At 36.6% G+C, this 20039-nt stretch overlaps 1 protein-coding gene across 1 annotated transcript in view; it reads left to right on the top strand.

Annotated features, from left to right (window-relative positions):
- Positions 1 to 8: 8 nt before the first annotated feature.
- Positions 9 to 20039, top strand: part of PPP1R13B (protein phosphatase 1 regulatory subunit 13B) — a 77960-nt gene continuing 57929 nt past the window's right edge. The window contains exon 1 of the mRNA XM_009280981.1: positions 9 to 54. The gene's annotated coding sequence lies outside the window, so the exon portion shown is untranslated. The remainder of the gene's footprint in view (positions 55 to 20039) is intronic.

The following is a 20039-nucleotide window of genomic DNA, read 5'->3' as shown; positions in this document are numbered from 1 at the left end:
CGCGGCCGGCGGGAGGACCAGCTGCTGGACGCCGAGGCCCGGTGTGACGCGTGGGTGGGTTTTTTGCGTTTGTGTGAGTGGGTGCGCGTGGGGGCTATGTTTGTTTGTTATGTTTTTTTTCCTTCCAAGCGCCGATTTTTCGCCGCCCGGGTGTGGGGAAGGGTTAACCAGTCCCGGGGCAGGCGGTTCCGGCCCTTCGGCCGGTCAGGCGAGTGCAAGCGGCAGCTTCATTTTAGCCTCGCCACCTCTGAGGGAAAGGCGGTCTTCCTACCCGGTTTCTGCCACCTCTTCTGTGAAACCGTCGCTTATTTATCGAAGATAAAACCTTTCGTTTCCCCGCAAACAACCTTGATTGTCTTCTGTGACAGAATCTCTCTCCATTTCCTTCCCCTCTCCCTCCCCCCTTTCGCTGTGGGCTGATGCAGTGGTCAGAAGAGTTGCTCTTGATGACTTCGTTTTATGACAGGATCCTCTGAGACTGAGTAATAAACAATTACATTCTTCTTGTTGATTTCTTTCAAACTCCGTTTGATCTCAAATGTGGTTTTATGAGATAACTCCATATAAGGGAGTATCTCCCGTGTTTTCTCTAATTCCAATAGAAATGAGCTTTTTATTTACAGTTCCTCTGCAGTGTTTGCGACCAAAGCACTGCAGGAGAATGCTTTTCGGTGAGAATATTGAAGACATCTTTTACAAAATTTCATTGCTCTAACTTTGTTTCATGAGTGAGAGGAGGAAATAAATACCTCAGACTAGATGTAAAATTTCAGATTGACGAGTACAGGTAGTGTTTAAAAACCAGGTGTTATGATACGCTTTTTAACATGTGCTTTTTAACTTCCAACTGCTAGGTACCATAATACTCTATTGTTACTGTGTAAGAATATCAGTGCACTAGGCACACTAGAAACCAGCAACAAAGTTCATTGAGTTACAGGCTTGTTCTATAAACATATGGATGTTAGCTTGTAAAAACAAAAACAAGGTGACTGTCAGCTTTTTCACCTTCCATTGCAACTTGGGTTATGCTTTACATTCATAAAATTCTTACTGAAAACATAGTATGCCAATGACAGGCTAAGTCAGAACAAATGTATTTACTTCCCATTACTAACCTGTGTGTGGGTTTCAGGCTGATGTCATAACTTCCATAGTGCAGTGATTGACTTTTTTTAAAAAGGGTGGGTTTTTTACCTATTTGAGTGTTTCTGCCAGTGTCTCGTGTTACCTTCATGGTTGTTTAAATGTAGCAGTTGTTTGTGCTTATTGGAAGGTGGTGTAAGATTCAGACTTTTTATTATGTTTTTGAAACATCAAAGCATTTTTAATACTGACGGCTGAATTTTAATAAAATCAAATTACCTTGCTACAATGGTTGTAATGTTGCAGATTAGAGCTTACTGAGGCTGAATCCTAAAATAATAAATATTTTACTTTTCTGAAGAGCTTTTAGATGCTGTTTTGGACAGTCTATCATAAGGTAAAGGAATATGTATATTTAAATAGACACTGTGACACTGCCTTTAGTCTTCCAGTTTCTCATCCCAGCTCTTTTTCTGGACTGCAAGGATGAAAAAAACCAACCCCCTTTACTGGAATAATCAACATATAATATCAAAATAATGTGAACATATGGCTGTAGAACTGGACCGAATGTTCTGGGGTTTTTTACTGGAGATTTTGTATTCTGAAAAGGGAAAAACTAGTGATCTAACTTGTTATGTGATGGAATTCCTTGAATTCATATTCATAGAAGCTTTTTTCCTCCCTGATTCTATTTTTGTTGTGGTTTTTTTTTATAATTAACAAAAGTATATAATAGCAAGAGGAGAGATTTTAATACTACTAGACTTAAACTGTTATAACAAGTGGGTATCACTACAGTTTTGTGTCAACAAAATTAAATGTTATCAAACTTTTCTAGTTTCTTATGATTTGCATGTATCAGATTTGAAGTAATTGATTGAGGCCATTTTTGGATTGGTAATTTTTTTTACATTCTGTACAACCATTTTTAACAATGAAGTCATATCTGAAGCATAGAAACTGGAATGATCTATTTTCCTCTTTTCCTGTGTTTTGTCAGTGGTGATTTTTTTTTTTTCCACATGGGGAACAGAGTTACTTCTGAGAGGTTTTTATCAGTTATGATTTCTTTTGTGACGAGGATACCTCCTTCTCTGTTCTTTAACATCCTTTCCATATAAGTTCATATTGCTTATTCTACTTAGTTTTTGAAAAATATAAAAATAATTATATTCTTGGTCCTGAACACAGTTGGGCTTCAAGAAGTAATAATGATGTGGACTGCACTTTTATCACCCATTGTTTTTTGCTTTGCTGACAAGGCACGTCCATCATAAACTCTTTCATTGCCTTCAGGACATAAGGGCTATGTGTATGATGAGCTTATGATGCTACACTGAATATCACTTTTACTAAGGAACTTACTAGAATAGTTACTATAAGTATGCCTTGAATATAGTGATGTTTTTTTTCACTGAAAAAAAGGTTAGTATTTATTGCATTCTTAGATAAAATGTGCAAACCCAGAACTATGATATCCTTTCAAACAGGAAATCTTTTGGGTTAAAACAGCCACAGTTTTATTTTGTTTACAAAAATATTGTGGATGTAGCTCCTCTTTCAGCCACATAATCTATAACCTGTTTGGAGGAGCCTAAGTATCTTCTTTTTTTTTTCTTTTTTTTTTTTCTTCTGCCCCAGTAGCATTTTTTGGTGGGACTTTAGATTTTGTTTTTTGGAAGTGTTGGAAATTTTACCTTAAATAATGCAATTAATGCTTTTTCTTCTTGGATGGTAGTTCCAGAATTGCCTCTGCTGACAAGTATTAGCCATATTCCTTGGACACTAGGGTGCAGACAAGAAAAAGCCACTTGTGAGGAGCACTGTTTTCCTACTTAAGAAGAGATACAGTGGAAGAAGGAACTGCTACAGCTGAGAAGTGTATAACACTTCCTGTTTTTACCTAAATTTTGGGTATCGTTCTTTTACGGCATATGCGAGGTAACGTATCATGCCAAAGGCATAGAACTATGTAGATTCTGTACACCATCAATAAAGTGATAAGAGAGGCGATGGTGGATGCTGTGTAAGAAATTGTGATGGACTGAATCTCTCAGGAGGAATAGTTAGTACTGCATATTCCCCTAGCGCTTACTGCTGCAAAGCTTTTCTGGTTTTGCCTTTAACTTAATTGGGAGAAATGAATATCAGTGAAGTTGCAGCCAGCATTCACATTTTTTAACACATCGAGGAGGAACCTTGTGGGACTTTATGTGAGGCATAGAGTCAAAGACTTGTTGGACGCATTCTATTTTTATGTGTAGGATCAGATGGTTGTGTTTGTTGTTTTAATAGAAGTGCGAGTGAAATTTTTGGAGAGTTTTTAGTTATTTTTTTTTTTTTTTTTTTTTGTCCAGTTAATTTTGTGTGACACTGCAACTCTTCTCCAAAGATTACTATGACCAATGCATATTTTATGTTAGAGTAAGCAATGTACAAGTGGATCTCAAGTATTACATTGTGCATTAATATCTTAATTGCTACATATGTTCCTGACCTATGAAGGCAGGTGACATGACTGATAAAACACAAACCAAAGATGGTATCTGCAGTAGTTATTTTTCCATTAAGCTATCTTCCAGGTCAATTAAGAAAAAGGGGGTTTTGTTGGGGTTTTTCTTGTTTGGTTGTTTTGGGTTTTTTTCAAATGAGGTATCCACTTGTCACGTATTCAGTCTAAAACCTTTCTGAAAAAGTCCAAAGTGGTCATTGCTTATTCCTAATCTAAACCCAAAATATTTTCAAATCAGTGCACACTGTTCTCTTCCCTTAGGAAGGTCACTACTAATACAGTTCTTTGTTGTAAAAGTCTAAAGGAAGATGTGTCACTTTGATACACTTAATATTAGGAATTTTCAGTGATGTTGAGATAAAATATATTGCAATTAATTCAGAGCTGTATAGTTATCAGCAATACTGATATCATCCTTGTTTGCTGAATAAATCTGAACTGACTGTAGAGAATAATTTGCAAGTTTATCAGCCATTATTAATGGAGTTATTTATTGCAACAAAGCTTAAAGGCCATTTCGTGGTTTTTTTGGATCATGTCACTTTTTTTAGGATGACAGAATATGGCCTATTCTGTGGTAAAAATAAGTTCATCAGCTTCAGCAAGTCAACGAAAAGTATTATCAGAGTAGCCTATGAATAGTAGAATATTTAAATATATTTAATAGATACGTGTGGATTCTAATGAAACGTATGAGAAAATTTTGAGGGAAAGGATACTTTGTTAGTTTCTCTTCGTAGATTAACATAGATGAGATTGTTGCCCATTGCAGACTTCAGAGAGAATAGGTATTTGACAAGAAAATTCCATTCCACCAGATCGAGTTATGTTAATCTAACAAATCCAAGTTTGATGTGAAATATATTATAAAAAAACCACCTAGCTTATTCTTTTATTTATATTAAGATTGCATACAGCTGTGGAACAGCCCCCATTATGCTAAGACTTGTCCATACATAGAATAAAGACGGTACCTTTTTTGAAGAATTTGCAGTCTAATGCTTGGTATTAAAATCAAAGCTCACATTTATTATCTTTTTAAACGTTTAGGGGTTTTTAGGTCTTTTTTTTTTTTCGTCCTTACAAGCTGGAGGCATCTTCAGAAATAAAAAATAATCTTCAAGAATGGAGGTTTGAAGAAGCAAACAAATGATTGACTAATTGGGGGGGGTGGGAGGAAAATGTCTTGCTCCCTTTCGATCATGACTCACTGTTGGAATTTACAAGTCTTATGTGTTTGTCTAAATTAAAAGCTTAGTATTACCATACATTAATTACTAGCACAGGATAGCTCAAAATACGTCAACTCTAACTGAATATGCTAGCCTGGGATATAGGAGATTCATTCTTGGGTTTGTGTCAGACTCCAGCAAAGTGGGATTAATTTTTTTTTTTTTCTCCTTAAATTGGAAAATTATATTATTAGGTGATTTCAAATACCTTTAAAATCTTTCTTCACTTATGGACAGCTCTTCCATCAGACTTGAATCCTGTGTCTCACTGATTCTTAAATTATAAGATTTTAAAGTAAATAAATACTGTAAAATATTAATTTTAACGCTTCAGGTTGGTACATTTTTCTGATAGTTTGGAAATCTGTCATTAGAATCAATTAAACTTGGACGCATGTAATAATAGTCTCTAATGTATTAGGCAATATTTCCGTGGAATGTACTCAATGTTTTGAGCTTCTGAAAGCAATTGTTTTATGACAGACAATAATAGAATTATATTGTGCAATAATAGACACCATCCTTCAGAAGTAGATTTGTGTGTCAAAAGCAACAATGCTACCAAGAGGACAAAGCATAAATTCTATAATAAGTCAAGGACAAGCAAGAATATGAACTGCTTAGTCGAGGAAAAGAATTGTTTCGAACATAAACTTTGAGTCACTTTGCCTCGATTTTAAATCACTCTATTCGTTTTCTTAAAGCGTGCTTAGAAGCAAGTACGTGTAATCTTGCTTGTATCGGAGAGTGCAGGTTTATGATTGTGGTGCAGTAGGATGTTGGAGCAACTGAATTCCTTTCAGGGCTGAGGTTTCACAATAGGGATGAGCTGGGTTAACCGTTTCCTGTGGCCGGTGGAAGAGGCTGTTTCCTCTTCCCTGCTGCTCATTCTCACCATTTGCTTTGAATGGACTGCACTGCTTGTCTCAGTAAACTGATCCAGGTCACTAAAAATGTAAAAAATAGCTGTATCCAAAGAATGCTGAAGAGATATATGTACACACACATATGTATATGTATGTTTTGCCAGGCTAGTGCATTAAATCGGCTTACATTGTGACTATTGTATGGTCCATGTTGGTACAGGAGGGAGCAGATCACTTGGCCGAGATTGATAATGGAGAAGGGGATAGAGAAGTGGAATCTCTCCCTTTCAGTATTTTTGTTTATTCAGTTTAGTTTATTGTGGAGCTGTACCCCAGGCGACATACTTTGAATTTTGTTCTCTGGCTATTTAGCAGGTGAGTAGAACAGTGAAATGAAACTAAAGATTTCTGCAGTGCAGTAACATTGTTATTTCAGAGATAAGTTATGGTTTCACCAGTTTTCACATCTTTATTGGGTATCCAGTAACGCTTTGTATTTTCCCTGAAACAAAAGCAAGTAAGGGATATTGGTTTTTTGGTAATATGTGTGGTCTTTGAGGAAATCTTGAGAAACAAATATAAAGTTGGGACCAAAAAAAGGAAAAAACAATAAAACTTAGGTGGCACTCAGTAGTCAGCTGTCATTTTCCCCGCTACTTTACAGTATTGCATTCCTTCTGGTTTCTGCCCGTTATTTTCGTATTCTCAAAGATTCATAGTGTAATTTAGCCTAGTTCTTCAGTAGTGGAAGTACAATTAAGATTTTTTTAGTTTCCAATTCATTGCTTTGCTTAGCTGCAGAGTTCTATTTATGTGTGAGGAGACTGAAGCTATAAAATTAATATTTAAGGAATTCCAACTTCAGCAGGAAGCAATCCAATCTAAACTTGCATATGTTGCAGACGCTCTATTTCACCTATGTATCCTTATGCCTGCTTTAAGTTTGACAAAAGGATTTTGGCTTTCACATGATTAAACTATTGTTTATAAATTGAGAATGGGTGAAACTGAGGCTTCAGTTTCGTGTAAGTGAAATTGATATAACTGCAGGGGCTGCTGTAGTCCTGCTGCCCCCTCCCTTGTATTGGCTCTGGTATTTATCTGATTTTGTGCTGAGCTGTTTCAGTATGCGAACTCAGCAGGAAGTTGTTGTTTGCCCCCCCCCCCCCCCTTTTTGCTCCCCCCCCCCGCCGGTACTTTTCTGCCAGCTGAGCACACTGAAAACAACTCGCTGCAGGGTCAGATAAGCATTGGAACCAGCACAAGAAAGGGCAGAAATGCATAGATTGCAGGAAGGATGTAATCAGTTTTATCAGTTTAGGTTGTTGGGATTTTTCAGCCTGAAACAACTCCATGGTGGTGAATGAATATGGTGAGATATAGCTAGATGATTTTGGTATGTAATCCATGTCCCAAGTGGCAAAGAAGAGTAACTTCCCTGCTCTCTGAAATCAAAACAAGAGAACAGTGCAGTTTCCAAGGTCTCTGCCAGGCTGATATAGGAGAATTTCTTCAATCCCAAATCCCACGGGTTGAAACCATGCACATAAGCAGAGTGCATTGACTACCATCTGAATTAATTGTGTCCTACTGTCCTGGGAGCCAGTTTTTGACAGTTTGAGACCAGCAAACCTCGCCCTCCTGAAAACCAGAATGTATCTGTCCAGATCTACTAAGGTGAATAGCTGAGAATTGTTGAGAGTTACGGTATTGGATGAAAAAAGCAGTAGACGGGGCTGCATTATTAATATGTGGAGAAAAGTATTGCCTGCATTGCTCTCTGATGTTTAAAGGGAAAGAAATAGGGCAGTTTGAGACTAGCAAAGTTTACCATAGCCATTAAGTACAGGCTTACCTGCATATAAGTACTTTTGTTTTTAATTTCTCAAAGAAGCTGGCTTAAGTCTTAGTTTAGAATAACAGGTACAGTTTAAGTTGAGGAGACATACTTTGAATGCATGTTTGCATGAGAAAATCCTTTTTTAATCCTGTTTCCTAATGCAATTGGTCTAATTTATGATTCAAGACAGTGCTGCACCTGTTGGCATTCTTACTTCTGTGCTGAAGGTGATACTTTCAACACACTTACGGTACTTTCAACGTAGTTCAACCTCTTTTTTTGACCTCCTCCTCCCCCTATGCTTACTACTTTGAAAAAAACCCAGGCTTCAGAAAGTGTATCTGGCTATCTTGTAAAATCTTAACCAGTGTGTTGGTCAAAACCTGACCTGAATCTATCCTATCTAGCCAAAGATAGGGGTTTTCAAATTACTTAAATTCAAAACGTTGTCATAATATGTCTTTAATGAATGTTACTAATATCTCAATCACTTCTTTTGAAAAGATCTATAAGGAGAGGAAATTTGTACATTGTTACGGTATAAGTGATGTCTGTAAAATGGTTGGCAGGCTGTTAGCATTTTGTAGAGAGAAGAATGTGATAGCCAGAGCATATACCATGTGATGATGTGGGCAGCATAGGAAACTAGTATGTCTAATAAGTTTAAACAGTTCGACTAGTGATTACTTGCCTGAAACTGTAAGTTACCCACTGACAGCTTAGCTAACTTGTTATTTGGGCATCTGAGAAAGTACTAGCATCTGTAAACTGACAGCCATTTCTTAGAAATCATGTAAGATAATTTTTATGGTACATGGGTATGGTAGATATTTAGCTTAGTCAAATATGTACTTAGAAATAGTCAAACAGGGTTCTTAGTGTTAAAGTTGCTATTCAGATACATTGACAGAGAAGGGGTTAGATTTTTCTGCTGTGTATTTAAAAACAAGTTTTTGGAATTGAAATTTTGGATGATTCTGCAAGCTAACAAATGGGTTAATTACTATTCAGGCTCCAAACAGTTGGACTGTATGTACACTTTGGGAGATTATTGAATTCGTGAAACAGTGTCTTATAAACTATGAAACTCGTCTCTGTATGCAGCTTCATCTCTGCATGCAGCTCTGAATGTCTCAGCATGCCTGATGCTTAATTTCCTTATGTACTGCTTTATTGTCCCAAGTTATCTAAATTTCAGAAAATTTTAGCTGCAAGTCTGAATCATGTACTTCTGATAGTGGAAAAAAGATCTGTAATGGTTGACTGCCTTTACACTTCTAAATCATGTCAGGATCAATGTAATTATTTTAAAAACATATCACATGGATTGGTGACTATTCTAGCCCATGTCACTTGGAAATCTTCTCAGTCCTTTTTCTGACTAGCTTCTTGGTGTACTAACAGTGCAGTGTATTTACCATTTTATTGTCATTTATCACCACTTCAGCAAGAGCTTGTTGGATATGGGAATATGCTATAAAAATCCAAGCTTTACATTGAAACAAATCAGTTTCAAGTCTGTTGCTTGCAGTCCGTCCCCCCCCGCCCTCTGCCAAATTCCTGACTGCAGCACTTTATTTTTACTTTTGTTTAATTTTTTCAGATGGTGGAGAGCAGTAGTATTTGGTTTTTGTAGCACTGATAGGAGGTAAAGTGGTGAAGGAGGTTTAAATCAGTTTAAACTCTGAATTATAAACTGCTCTGTTTACCCCAGCGTGATTTTGGAGTCCAACTCAAATACTTACATTGGAATAATTTCATTTATGTATCAACTACTGTGCTTTTGCTCATTTTTAGCTAAACATAAAGAACTTTTGAATTTGATTCACTTTCACATTTACCAACCTTTAGACTACTTTGATATCCTTTTTACAGTGGATTTTTTGTCTTTACAGTACAAAATTATAGTCTGAAAAAACACTTCAAGGGACATAGAAGACACACTAAATCAGTGGATTTACTATACAGTGTTTCTAATACGGTATTTTTGCATTTCTGGGTGTTTTATAACATTCAACAAATCTTTGTGATTTGAGTCTTCAGTGCATTACTGGATTACCTCCTTTTACTGCTGCTCCCTTCCCCTAGTCATCTGAAGCTACCAAATACTGCTCAGTTTGCTCTCTGAGTTCCAAAGAACTGAGAAGCCTTGGCACAAAATTACAAGTAAGCTTCATCTGGAGTGTGCATGTACTTGCCTGTATCTTTTTAGAAGCAGGAAAAAGCTTTTGGTCAGCTTTTTGTTATGATCTCACAAATGATACAGAAATTTTTCAAGCAGTGAGGTCTCAACAGCCTCTCTTCTTCCAGTGCTCAGGGATGAGAGTATTCTGATTGTGTCTGAATTTCGTTTATAAACCTTTTGTCTTCCTTTCCCCACCTGAAGTGGGGACCAAAGTAATTCAGTCATCCTCCTTGTTCTGTTAAGTACTGCAGTTTTCTTGTGAGAAAAGATGTCTTCAAATATATGAAAGAACGCAAAAATGTGAATGTTGTCATGTAGCTATGTATGTTTTTATATATTAGTGTCTGTAGTCATCCTGGAATAAACAGTCTGATATGCTGGGGATTTAGGGATGCTACTGTGTTTCTAACATCATTTGGAAAGCAGTTGGTAAGATCCCTTCCATACACCTGACCCCCGTACCCCCCCTGGAAAACAGCATGCTAAGCACAATTTCTGTTGTGAACGTATATATTTGAATGTATGTATTTGACATGTTTAAATCAAATTCTTTTTCACTTTTATTTTCTTTACCCTTTGATTGGAAAAAGGAAACATGCTCACCACAAGTCATACTCTGCATAGGTTATTGAGCATACAGTTATTATAGTGTAATAGAACATCACATTTTTTATCTCAGTAAAATATGTGATGTTCTTATTTAAGAAATACATAAACTAAGTTGTCAGTTTACCTAAGTGGAAATGATAAGTAAATCTAGGTACCTGTTTTACCAAGTATTAAATTACAGTGACCTGTGAAAAATTGATGTTTGATTGGGGTTTTTTGTTGGTTTTGTTTGTTTTTTGTTTTTCTTTTCCCAGAACGATCCATGGATTTTTGATTGATCATACTGGAGAAACTGAAAGAGACTGTATATAAAGCAAACAAAGATTTTTTTTTTAGTCTTTATCGTATGTGCAAGTTCTAAGTTAATTTTCATCTGGAAGTAATCTTAAGGTGTCTGTTTAAATTAAATTTCCACAAATGTTGAAAAGCTTAGCTTAGAGGGCCTCTGTGCAATCATTCACATTTGTAGTTAAGCATGTTCAAAATAAATAAATTGTACATTTGCATATTAGGCATTTACGAGATAGCTTATATAGCAGGAGAAAAGAAGTGAAAATAGTGAGAGGGTGAGATAGGGTGGCAAAGTGGAACAGAAGTTATTAAAACAAGTAAGCCTTAAATTAAGTTAGTGATACTCTGCATCCAGTGTTGTATTTTATTCCTTCTGAACTCTTGGGTTTCTTTATACTTGTCCATTACTTCTCTGTGTATTCTTAGTTGCTCACATCCACTAATTTTAATCTATAGCTTTATGTTAAGTAATTTTCCATTTTGTGTAGCTATTTGATGAAAAGTTGTTTATAATTTAGTGAATTATTCTTTGAGTTATACTTTATATTCTTTTTCCTACATCATTCCATGTGGTTTTCAGAGGTCATGAGTGTCTTCATGTTAAAATGCTTTAGTAGGATCATAGACTTGACTTTACTTTCCTACTGAGTGATTTACATAATCTGTGGATATATAGTTTTGCTGAATATGAGCTTTGTGACATGGGGCAAGTCCTTTTGGATCTTACATAGTTTTTACATTTAATACAGGATCATAATTTAGGTCTATGAAATACTGCATGTACCTCACCTCCTTAATTTAGAACATTCAAAACCTTTTTACATTTTCTGGAGGAAAATCCCCTTGTTTCTTTAATTTAGGATTTTGAGGCTGATAATACATTAAGCAACCAGAGGTTGTGGTATCCTTATCTCTCTACATATGTCCTAGATTTATATTTACCTACCTGTAACAGTAACGGTTATAAATCAGCCAGCCAAATAACTGCACTGGATCAGATACTCAATATGGAGACAATACATCTATGGACTGTATGAGAGAAAGTAAGGGGCTACACTGTGCTTGTATTGTTTTTATTATTTATCTGATGTAACAAACTACACACAGGTGTTTTCAGTTATTTCAGAAGGGAGGATGACAGGATAAAAGGGAAGTTCAGTGACACATGTTTATTTTAGTTCATATTCTTCTTTTGAAAGAACCCAATTATCCAATAGGGATGGCAGGCTTTAGTTTTGGACCCTCCCATATACTTCTGGTCTGCATGTGTATGTCATGCCTTTCTATTGCAAGTGAGGCTTTTAGAAGTTGTGGGGGGTTGTTCAGAAGAATTCAGCCAGTAGCTATAGTTGGAAGAGTGGCACAATATGTGTTAATATAGGCCCAGCTTTTCCTCTCAAATATTTATTCATGTGATAGTTTGTTTTTTCTGGCAAATAAAGATACAATCTCGTTTTGGAGAACAACCAGATCAGATTTTTCCATCCTTCCAAAAGCAAAACAAGCCTTCCCTTTTAAGAAATATCCTCCAGTTTCTCATTTATTTAAAATGTTCTCAGTTGCTAACAGGTTAATTTTTTAAGTTGCAGCATTTTATAAGTCTGAAATGATTCTACCAATTATATTCTCAATAAACCTCTCAACGTGATACTTGTTTGCTAAGGAGGAAGGAAGACTGCATGGAATCAGAATGTTTTTGTTACCGACAAAATGCATTAAGGGAGTACAGTACTATTTCTGAATGTTGAAGCAGGCTAAATACGGTATCTTACTAACTTTTTCTTCTCTGCCGCTGCTTGTAGAGAAGGGTAATGTGACAATTCTGTGGCTCGCAAATGAAGCCGAAAACCCCTTACTTTTCCTTTCCTGCAGTTAATGTGTAAGGTGCTACACAGAAAATGTAGCTCCTAGCTCTGTTTTAAGAGAGATGGGTTGTTCAGGTTCTGTTGATCTTTCATAGTATGGGTTGGATTTTTTTGTTTTGCTTTTCTTTTTTTCTTCCTTTTTTTTTACCCCCTTGGGTCACTTCCTCACTCTCTCTCCGTTTTCTCTATTAAGGGAATGGATCGGGCTGGAGAATATGCTTTGCTCCTGCAATTGCAGAGTAAGAGCTGAATGCACTGGTGGTGCCATCTCTGTCTGTTCCCCACTCTGGATCCTGTATAGTGTTGACAGGAATGATGATAAACGTTTGCTGTCCCTTGACGTGAAGAGGCAATCAGAGACATAGTTTACCATTTTATATTCTCTGCTGCTTGAATTACATCCAGCAAGAAGACAGACTTTGCCAAGAATGGAGTAGTGCTTGAACTATAGTATTTTTAGGCATAAATACATGGTGGATTTGTTATTGTTGTTTGTTTTGTTTTTAAGCTGGTTGGTCTTTTTAAAACATTTTCCTGATTTAAGAAATGTGTCATGGAAATGTCTTTTGATAGTTGTTAGGGTCATTTGCTCTTGGAACTTCTGCTCAAATCACTGCCCCCTTCAACAGGAAAATCACTCTGTCTCTTTTGAGACAGTCAGAGCCTTATATGTAAATTTATTTAAGATGAATACTTACTGTTTATTATAATAGTAAACAAAGATTACTATTGCACAACGAGAGGATAGCAGAACTCCCCTACTGCAACCTTGCCTAATTAGGTGAAACTTGATCTAGCCTATCTTGTTCCTGTCACAACTGTGGCCTGTCTTGTTTCTTTAGAACATCTTATCGCTGCTTGTCATTACTGCTTGAATTCATATGCCAGTAGACCAAAAATACTCCATTTAAGTAGTTTTTCACTGTAGTTGTTGCACAGAAACTGTTCTTAGGTTTTAGCTCTACACAATATTTTTATATTCACTACTATTTACGACTGTCCACATGAAGAATATTTTAAGGATGGTTCTTCAGAATATTATAAAAACATCAAAAGAGAAATCTTGGCTAACAGAAAAGGCTGGACTTAACTCTAAGAACCGGACAAAGGACAGAATTATAAAAAAGAAGGTGGGATTACTTTGCTTTTTGTTTATTTGCTGTAAAATTAAGCATTTTGGGATTTCTTTTTGTAAAACTGAACAGTGCATGCATGTAATGGGTTAGAGTGTGTGTATGTAGGATTTTTACTTAAAGATCAGAGCTTATTGTCTTAGATGGGTTTCTTCTGTATATGAAATGCCTGAAATTTTTAATTTTACCTTACATAAGTTGTTTGATTTTTTTATTATTATTATTTATTGGTTTTGATTCAGCCAAAGTGGAGATCTGAGAGTAAAACAGAACAGCTTTTAATTTTTAAATCTGTCATTTAAAAACTGAAGAAATGTACTGGAAAGAGTTATTTTCTATTATGTGCGATTTCCACTCTGATGGAAGGAAAACTCTGCAGACTGCCTGTTGAATCCCAAAGGATGTATTCACTTTTCACTTTTTATATTTTTGCCGAGCCAGATAACTTTACATCTAAGATTGAATGGTTGGTATTCCCTGAAAGCAATACACTAAACAAATCAGTATTTTGTTAATACTTTCCACTCAGTGGGAGAAAGCTGTGGCAGTCCCTTCTTGTTTCGCTCTATTGAAAATAAAAGCAAAGAGTAATGCTAATTCTGGTTGCAGCATTACATATGGGTGTGTGTCTGTAGGTTTCATAAAAGTTGTTCCTTGTTTGTAAAATGAAGAAGTGATGTTTGGTGCTGCTAATCACCTTTATTAATTGACAAAAAACACAGTGTCTTCAGTAAAAATACTATGTTGGTTGGTTTTGTTTTGTGGTATTGGTGGTTTTTTTGTTTTGGTTTCGTTTGGTTTGTTGAAAAGTTGTAAATGAAAAGACACAAATGTCTGTCTTCATATCCTATACTTTTTTGATGAGATTATTTTCAATGCAGTAGGTAGGTCAGGCTTTTCTGGAATTCAGTGGATTTTGGATGACTTTGCTGTAGCTGTTGACAAGGTCGAACACAAGACTGTAGAAACATCAGCACCTCCCTTTCCTTAGCCTTGGCCAAAATATTTTTAATAATTTGAGAACACTCAGTTCTGTGATACAAATTCTGTGGGACACTTTTGTTGCATGTGGATTTTGAGGACTAAGTTGTCTTTCAGGAAAATTAACCCAAAACCTCATGCTTAACCCCGCTCTAGAGCTTTGCCTTGTGTTTTCAGAATGAGCTTTCTTTCAATGTAAATTACGGTATTGTTAATCCAAATATACAAAAACCTTGAATAGGACTTCTCCCCATATCCCCCACCCAATAAAAGTAGAATATTAAATTTTTTGTCTTTTTTATCTGTCATCTGGTTCTTGAGTCTTTGAGGGGGGTGTCCTGTTTTGTAGGGTTTGGGGGTTTGTGCATGTGGTGTATGTTTTTTTTTGGTTTGGGTTTGTGGTGTTTTGTTTTTTGGTTGTGGGGTTTTTTTTGGTAAATCTTTCCTTTTCGTGAATATGACTTTTTTTTTTTCCCCTGACTAAAAAGCTGAGATTCTTATGTAATAAAATGATCTCTGAAAGCTGAGTTATCTTGGATTCATTTAGTTTTGTTTTTAATTTATTGCCGGTTCACCTGAGTTTACTACAAATTTTACAGCACTACAGTTGCATTGTTCTTCAGTAACACATCTTCTGTAATGATTTGGAAAGTAAAATATTTAATAGCATTTTTTAACATATTATTCATATCTCATCAGCTGTTGAAATGAAATGGGCAATTAATATTTTAGGACTGTTGTTTCAAGCTTGTCATGCATTTGATATATGACATGCTGGTTACCTTGACAGATATGAAAGATTTAGACCTCTGAACATTAGCACTAAGTTGTGTTTGTGATCTTGTACAATGCGATGCGGTTGTAGTGCCACAATCATTCCTCCCTCCTTTTCCCTGAGGGCTATGGGGCCACACCTGACCCTCTACTGGGCGTCCCCACTTCACTCTCTGAACCATTTGGTTTGGAGAACCCTGGGTTGGAGATGTGAAGAATAGTAGAAATGTGGACATCATGTTTATATTTTATCAAAATAGAGCTGTCAGTTTACGGACAAATGGACTTCAGGAAAGATGACTGCACCAATGTAGCTATTGTTTTGATCTGGAGTCTTGCTGTCCCCTGAACTTCTGACTTTTCCTGCGTATTACTAGTGTTCCATGCACTTGCAAATGCAGTGTCTGCTGCAGTTTTCTAAAGAGAGTTTTGCAAGAATCCATTGTTTAAGGAATTAGCATATTAATAAGCCTAAGCAACTGTTAAAATACTTAGTTATAGCAGGGGTATTTGCTAGTTTCTTAAATAGATTAGCAATTTCTTTTACTTTTTTATTTGATAATCAGCACAAAATTGATATGCCTGCTGATTTTTAATTTTTTTTCAAGGTGCTTTAGATAAATCTTATTGAAATTAGGGAGGCAGTACTAGATGAGGTATGTCATCCTAAGATTCACAGACAAAAAATATTCTAAAAGATAAAAAAGAGTATCCTTAACGAAGCCAACAAGTGTCAGAAAAACTCTGGGACTTCTTCAGAGCTGCTTGATTTGAAGATCAGTCTTCTGTTCTTGGTTGATAGATGGCAAAGACTCATTTGCAATAGTCCTATAACAAATCAGATAATACTAATTTGCAAGGTGAGAATACTTACTTTTATGTATTGAGTTGTCATGAACGTTGTAAGAGGTTTAGGAAATCCAGCATCAACTGATTCGAGCAGAGAGTCTTTCAAGAAGAGTCTCTGACTTCCACCATTTAATAATAGTTGTGTATATCATGAAAGATAGCTTATGGCCCACAGTCTTTTAAACAGTGGAACAAAACAGAATTTCAAAGCCTTGTTCTGGAAAGAATAAAAATCTCTCCATTTGTAATGTATGTTGCCTAATGGAGAAATGTGCTCAGCAAGAACTTGTTGGTCTACCTAGAATTATCCCTGTAGTCTAAAGTCTCTTACATGGTAACTAGTGTCTTGACAGTCCTTTGGTAGAATTATTTGCATCAAGGAGCAACAACAAGATCTCTTGCTGTTTCTCCAGATGTAGCAATTTAGGAATCAAGCCAACGCATAATACGATGCAGGGATGTTGAACTCATTCTGTAGCAAGTGCCAAATTACATTTTCCACTAGAAAACATCACAACAGGCATGTTTTATAGATTTCTCCAACTTCAGGCTGTGTTGCTTTAGCTAATGATGTTAAATACTGCACTTGGACAGATTTCCTTTTAAATTAGTAGCTTTATTTGTAATGCAGCCTCTTTTATTCTTTTAACTTGTCCCTTTTCAGCTATACCCATTTTCCCTTCTGTAGCCACATGTTTACTGCCCATCTTTTAAATTAATTTATCCAAATCTCAGCTCCTGCTTGCTTTTAACAGAACCATCTGAATCTAAAAGAAGGCATTCCAATGTTGTGACAGCACACAGCTTCTATAAAGATAATGTCTGGAGAGCTGGCAGTGGTTTAGTACTATAGATTGACTGTGACTTCTAATGTAACAAAGTATAGCCTAAAATCTGATACAGGATTATAATGTCTAAATGATCATGTCACTCTTCTGTCTTAGGCAGATGCTAGAAACTTAACGTTTGTTAGGTCAGTTGTTTTTTTAGCCCTATTCATATCTTGCTCCTCTCAGCCTGTAGAACACCCATTTGATTCTGTGGGTTGCTTGTGTTGTTTACACAAGTGAACTCTTAGATGCTATTGCTTTAATTAGGTATTGTTTTCCTAGAGCTCTGGAAGTCTTTCAATTAACTACTACAATACCTTTCATTTCATAATCTGTGGATCTATCTTGCTTAGTTGGATATATTTAAATATGTGATGATAGTTGCTGTTTCCTTCCTCTAGCAAAAATGTTGGCTTGTTTCTCTGCCCTACAAAAAGCCTGCCACTGAAAGAGTAAGAGGCTTCAAATTCCAGATCTACAATTGATGCTGCAGCTTTTTATCTTTCAGTAACAAAGAGCAAGAAAGTGTCGTAAGTATCCCTTCAGCAAATAAATATCAAGTAGGTGTAGGTTTTTGAAATAGCCTGAATCCTGTTGGACACCTGCTGTGTTTTTTGTCAGTTTTTTAAGCCATTGCATACATGGAGGCCTTACAAAATGGTAGGAAAATCTTGTTTAAGAATTTCTTTTAATGCTATGCTTCCACATTTCTATAAGAGGAGTTAAATACTTTTTTTAATTAAAGTGATTTCTGTGCTCTAGCAAGAGAAGTAATTTTATACCCCATCACTAAGCCTGTTGGTACAACTACTGTCTGACAAGACTTTTTTTTTCTCCTGGTTATGTTTTCTGAAACCAGGTTGTCTTGTGCAGAGCCTGATGAAGGTGGATCTCAAGGTGGATCAATTTTTTTTTTTTTTTCCCAGTGATTGTGAAACGGCGAGTTAATGCAACTCATGTATGAGCTTATGCAAAAAATGCTTTTGTGAGATAAGTATAGTTAAAGTACATTTAAGCAACATTTAATTTTCAGATTTGATCAAAATTGCAAATGCTATCCAAGTATAATATTAGCTTGTTTGTATTTTTGAGTAACCTTATAAATGCTTAAGCTTATCAATAGTGAAATTTATGGTTTTAATGTTTGTTAGTAGTCCATAGATGAATGCTATACATTTTTAGTGTCTGAGACTTGCTCCCAGTTTCGTGAATTCTTTTGCAGGCCATATGGAGGCAGCTGGCTTCAGATTTGAAAGTGTAGTAGGAAACATGCTATTGGTTTCACAAGTCTGCATTTTGGCAGAAAACTTTACTCGGTTTTGTATTATTTGCAAACTGAAGTCTGTTGGTTGCACTACCTTTGTGAATTACACTAATACAGTCAAAAGGCATCGCTGGGTTTTAAATTTTGGCCTGAACTCGAAGTTTGTACAGCTAGGATGTGAGGAGGATGTGAGGAAATGTGTTCAGAGATATGGAAACTGAATGCAGTTACTTCTTACCCCATATATGGGGAAGGGGAAAAGATGTTAAAGGAAAGAAATCTCCTGATGAAAAACACAGTAATCAATAATAAATTTGCTGTATGTCTTGATGCTCTTATTTCAAATAAGAGTCATAAACTTATTGCAAGGAATTCTTCAAGAGATCTATTTTCGAGAAGAACAGTTTCTTTCTGAAGGTAAATCATTATTGGAACAAAGCATGCTGGTGAATAACTTGTTTATTAGATGTTCTTTAAATGTTTCTTTTTAATTTAGGGAAGTGTAATGGTTTAATCTTATTACTGGTTTTCTGGGGTTTACATGTAATAATCAACATCAGAGATTTACTTGGGATTTGTTTGTCCTGAAACCTCAACAGTGGAAAGAAATACTCATGACTTGAGTCAAGAATGTATCTTTAGATGGCTTTAATTAAAACAGTTTTGTGGTTATAATTTCATAGTTTGGTTTCTTTTAAAATGTAATTGCTTAAAGCTTCACAGGTGGCCTGGGAGGAATACAGCTAAATTGTTCGAGCAGCCAGGGATCAGGTTAGGAAAGCTAAAGCCCTGATAGAATTAAATCTGGCCAGGGATGTCAAGGGCAACAAGAAAAGATTCTATAGGTATGCTGGTGATAAAAGGAAGAGTAGGGAGATGAGGGGTCCTCTCCAGAAGGAAATGGGAGGCCTGGTTACCCGGGATATGGACAAGGCGGAGGTACTCAATGACTTTTTTGCCTCAGTCTTCACCAGCAAGTGCTTGAGCCATACCACCCAAGCCGCAGAAGGCAAAGGTGGGGGCTGGGAGAATGAAGAGCCGCCCACTGTAGGAGAAGATCAGGTTCGAGACCATCTAAGGCCCCTGAAGGTGCACAAGTCCATGGGACCCAAGGAGATCCAGAGATGCATCCGCGGGTCCTGAAGGAACTGATGGATGAAGTTGCTAAGCCACTATCCATCATATTTGAGAAGTCGTGGCAGTCCGGTGAAGTTCCCACTGACTGGAAAAGGGGAAACATAACCCCCATTTTTAAAAAGGGGGAAAAAAGGAAGACCCGGGGAACTACAGGCCAGTCAGTCTCACCTCTGTGCCCAGCAAGATCATGGAGCAGATCCTCATGGAAACTATGCTAAGGCACATGGAAAATAAGGAGGTGATTGGTGGCAGCTGACATGGCTTCACTAAGTGCAAATTGTGCCTGACAGATTTGGTGGCCTTCTGTGACGGGGTTACAGCATTGGTGGATAAGGGAAGAGCGACTGACATCATCTGCCTGGACTTCTGCAAAGCATTTGACACTGTCCCTCGTGACATCCTTGTCTCTAAATTGGAGAGACATGGATTTGATGGATGAACCACTCGGTGGATAAGGAATTGGCTGGATGGTCGCACTCAAAGAGCTGCGGTCAACATCTCGATGTCCAAGTGGAGACTAGTGATGAGTGGCGTTCCTCAGGGGTCAGTATTGGGACCGGTGCTGTTTAACATCTTTGTTGG

This window comes from Aptenodytes forsteri, unplaced genomic scaffold (assembly GCF_000699145.1).
Source record: "Aptenodytes forsteri isolate BGI_AS27 unplaced genomic scaffold, ASM69914v1 Scaffold193, whole genome shotgun sequence".
Classification (NCBI taxonomy): Eukaryota; Metazoa; Chordata; class Aves; order Sphenisciformes; family Spheniscidae; genus Aptenodytes; species Aptenodytes forsteri.
Note: the sequence above shows the minus strand (reverse complement) of the source record. Positions and strands in the feature narration are given on the sequence as shown.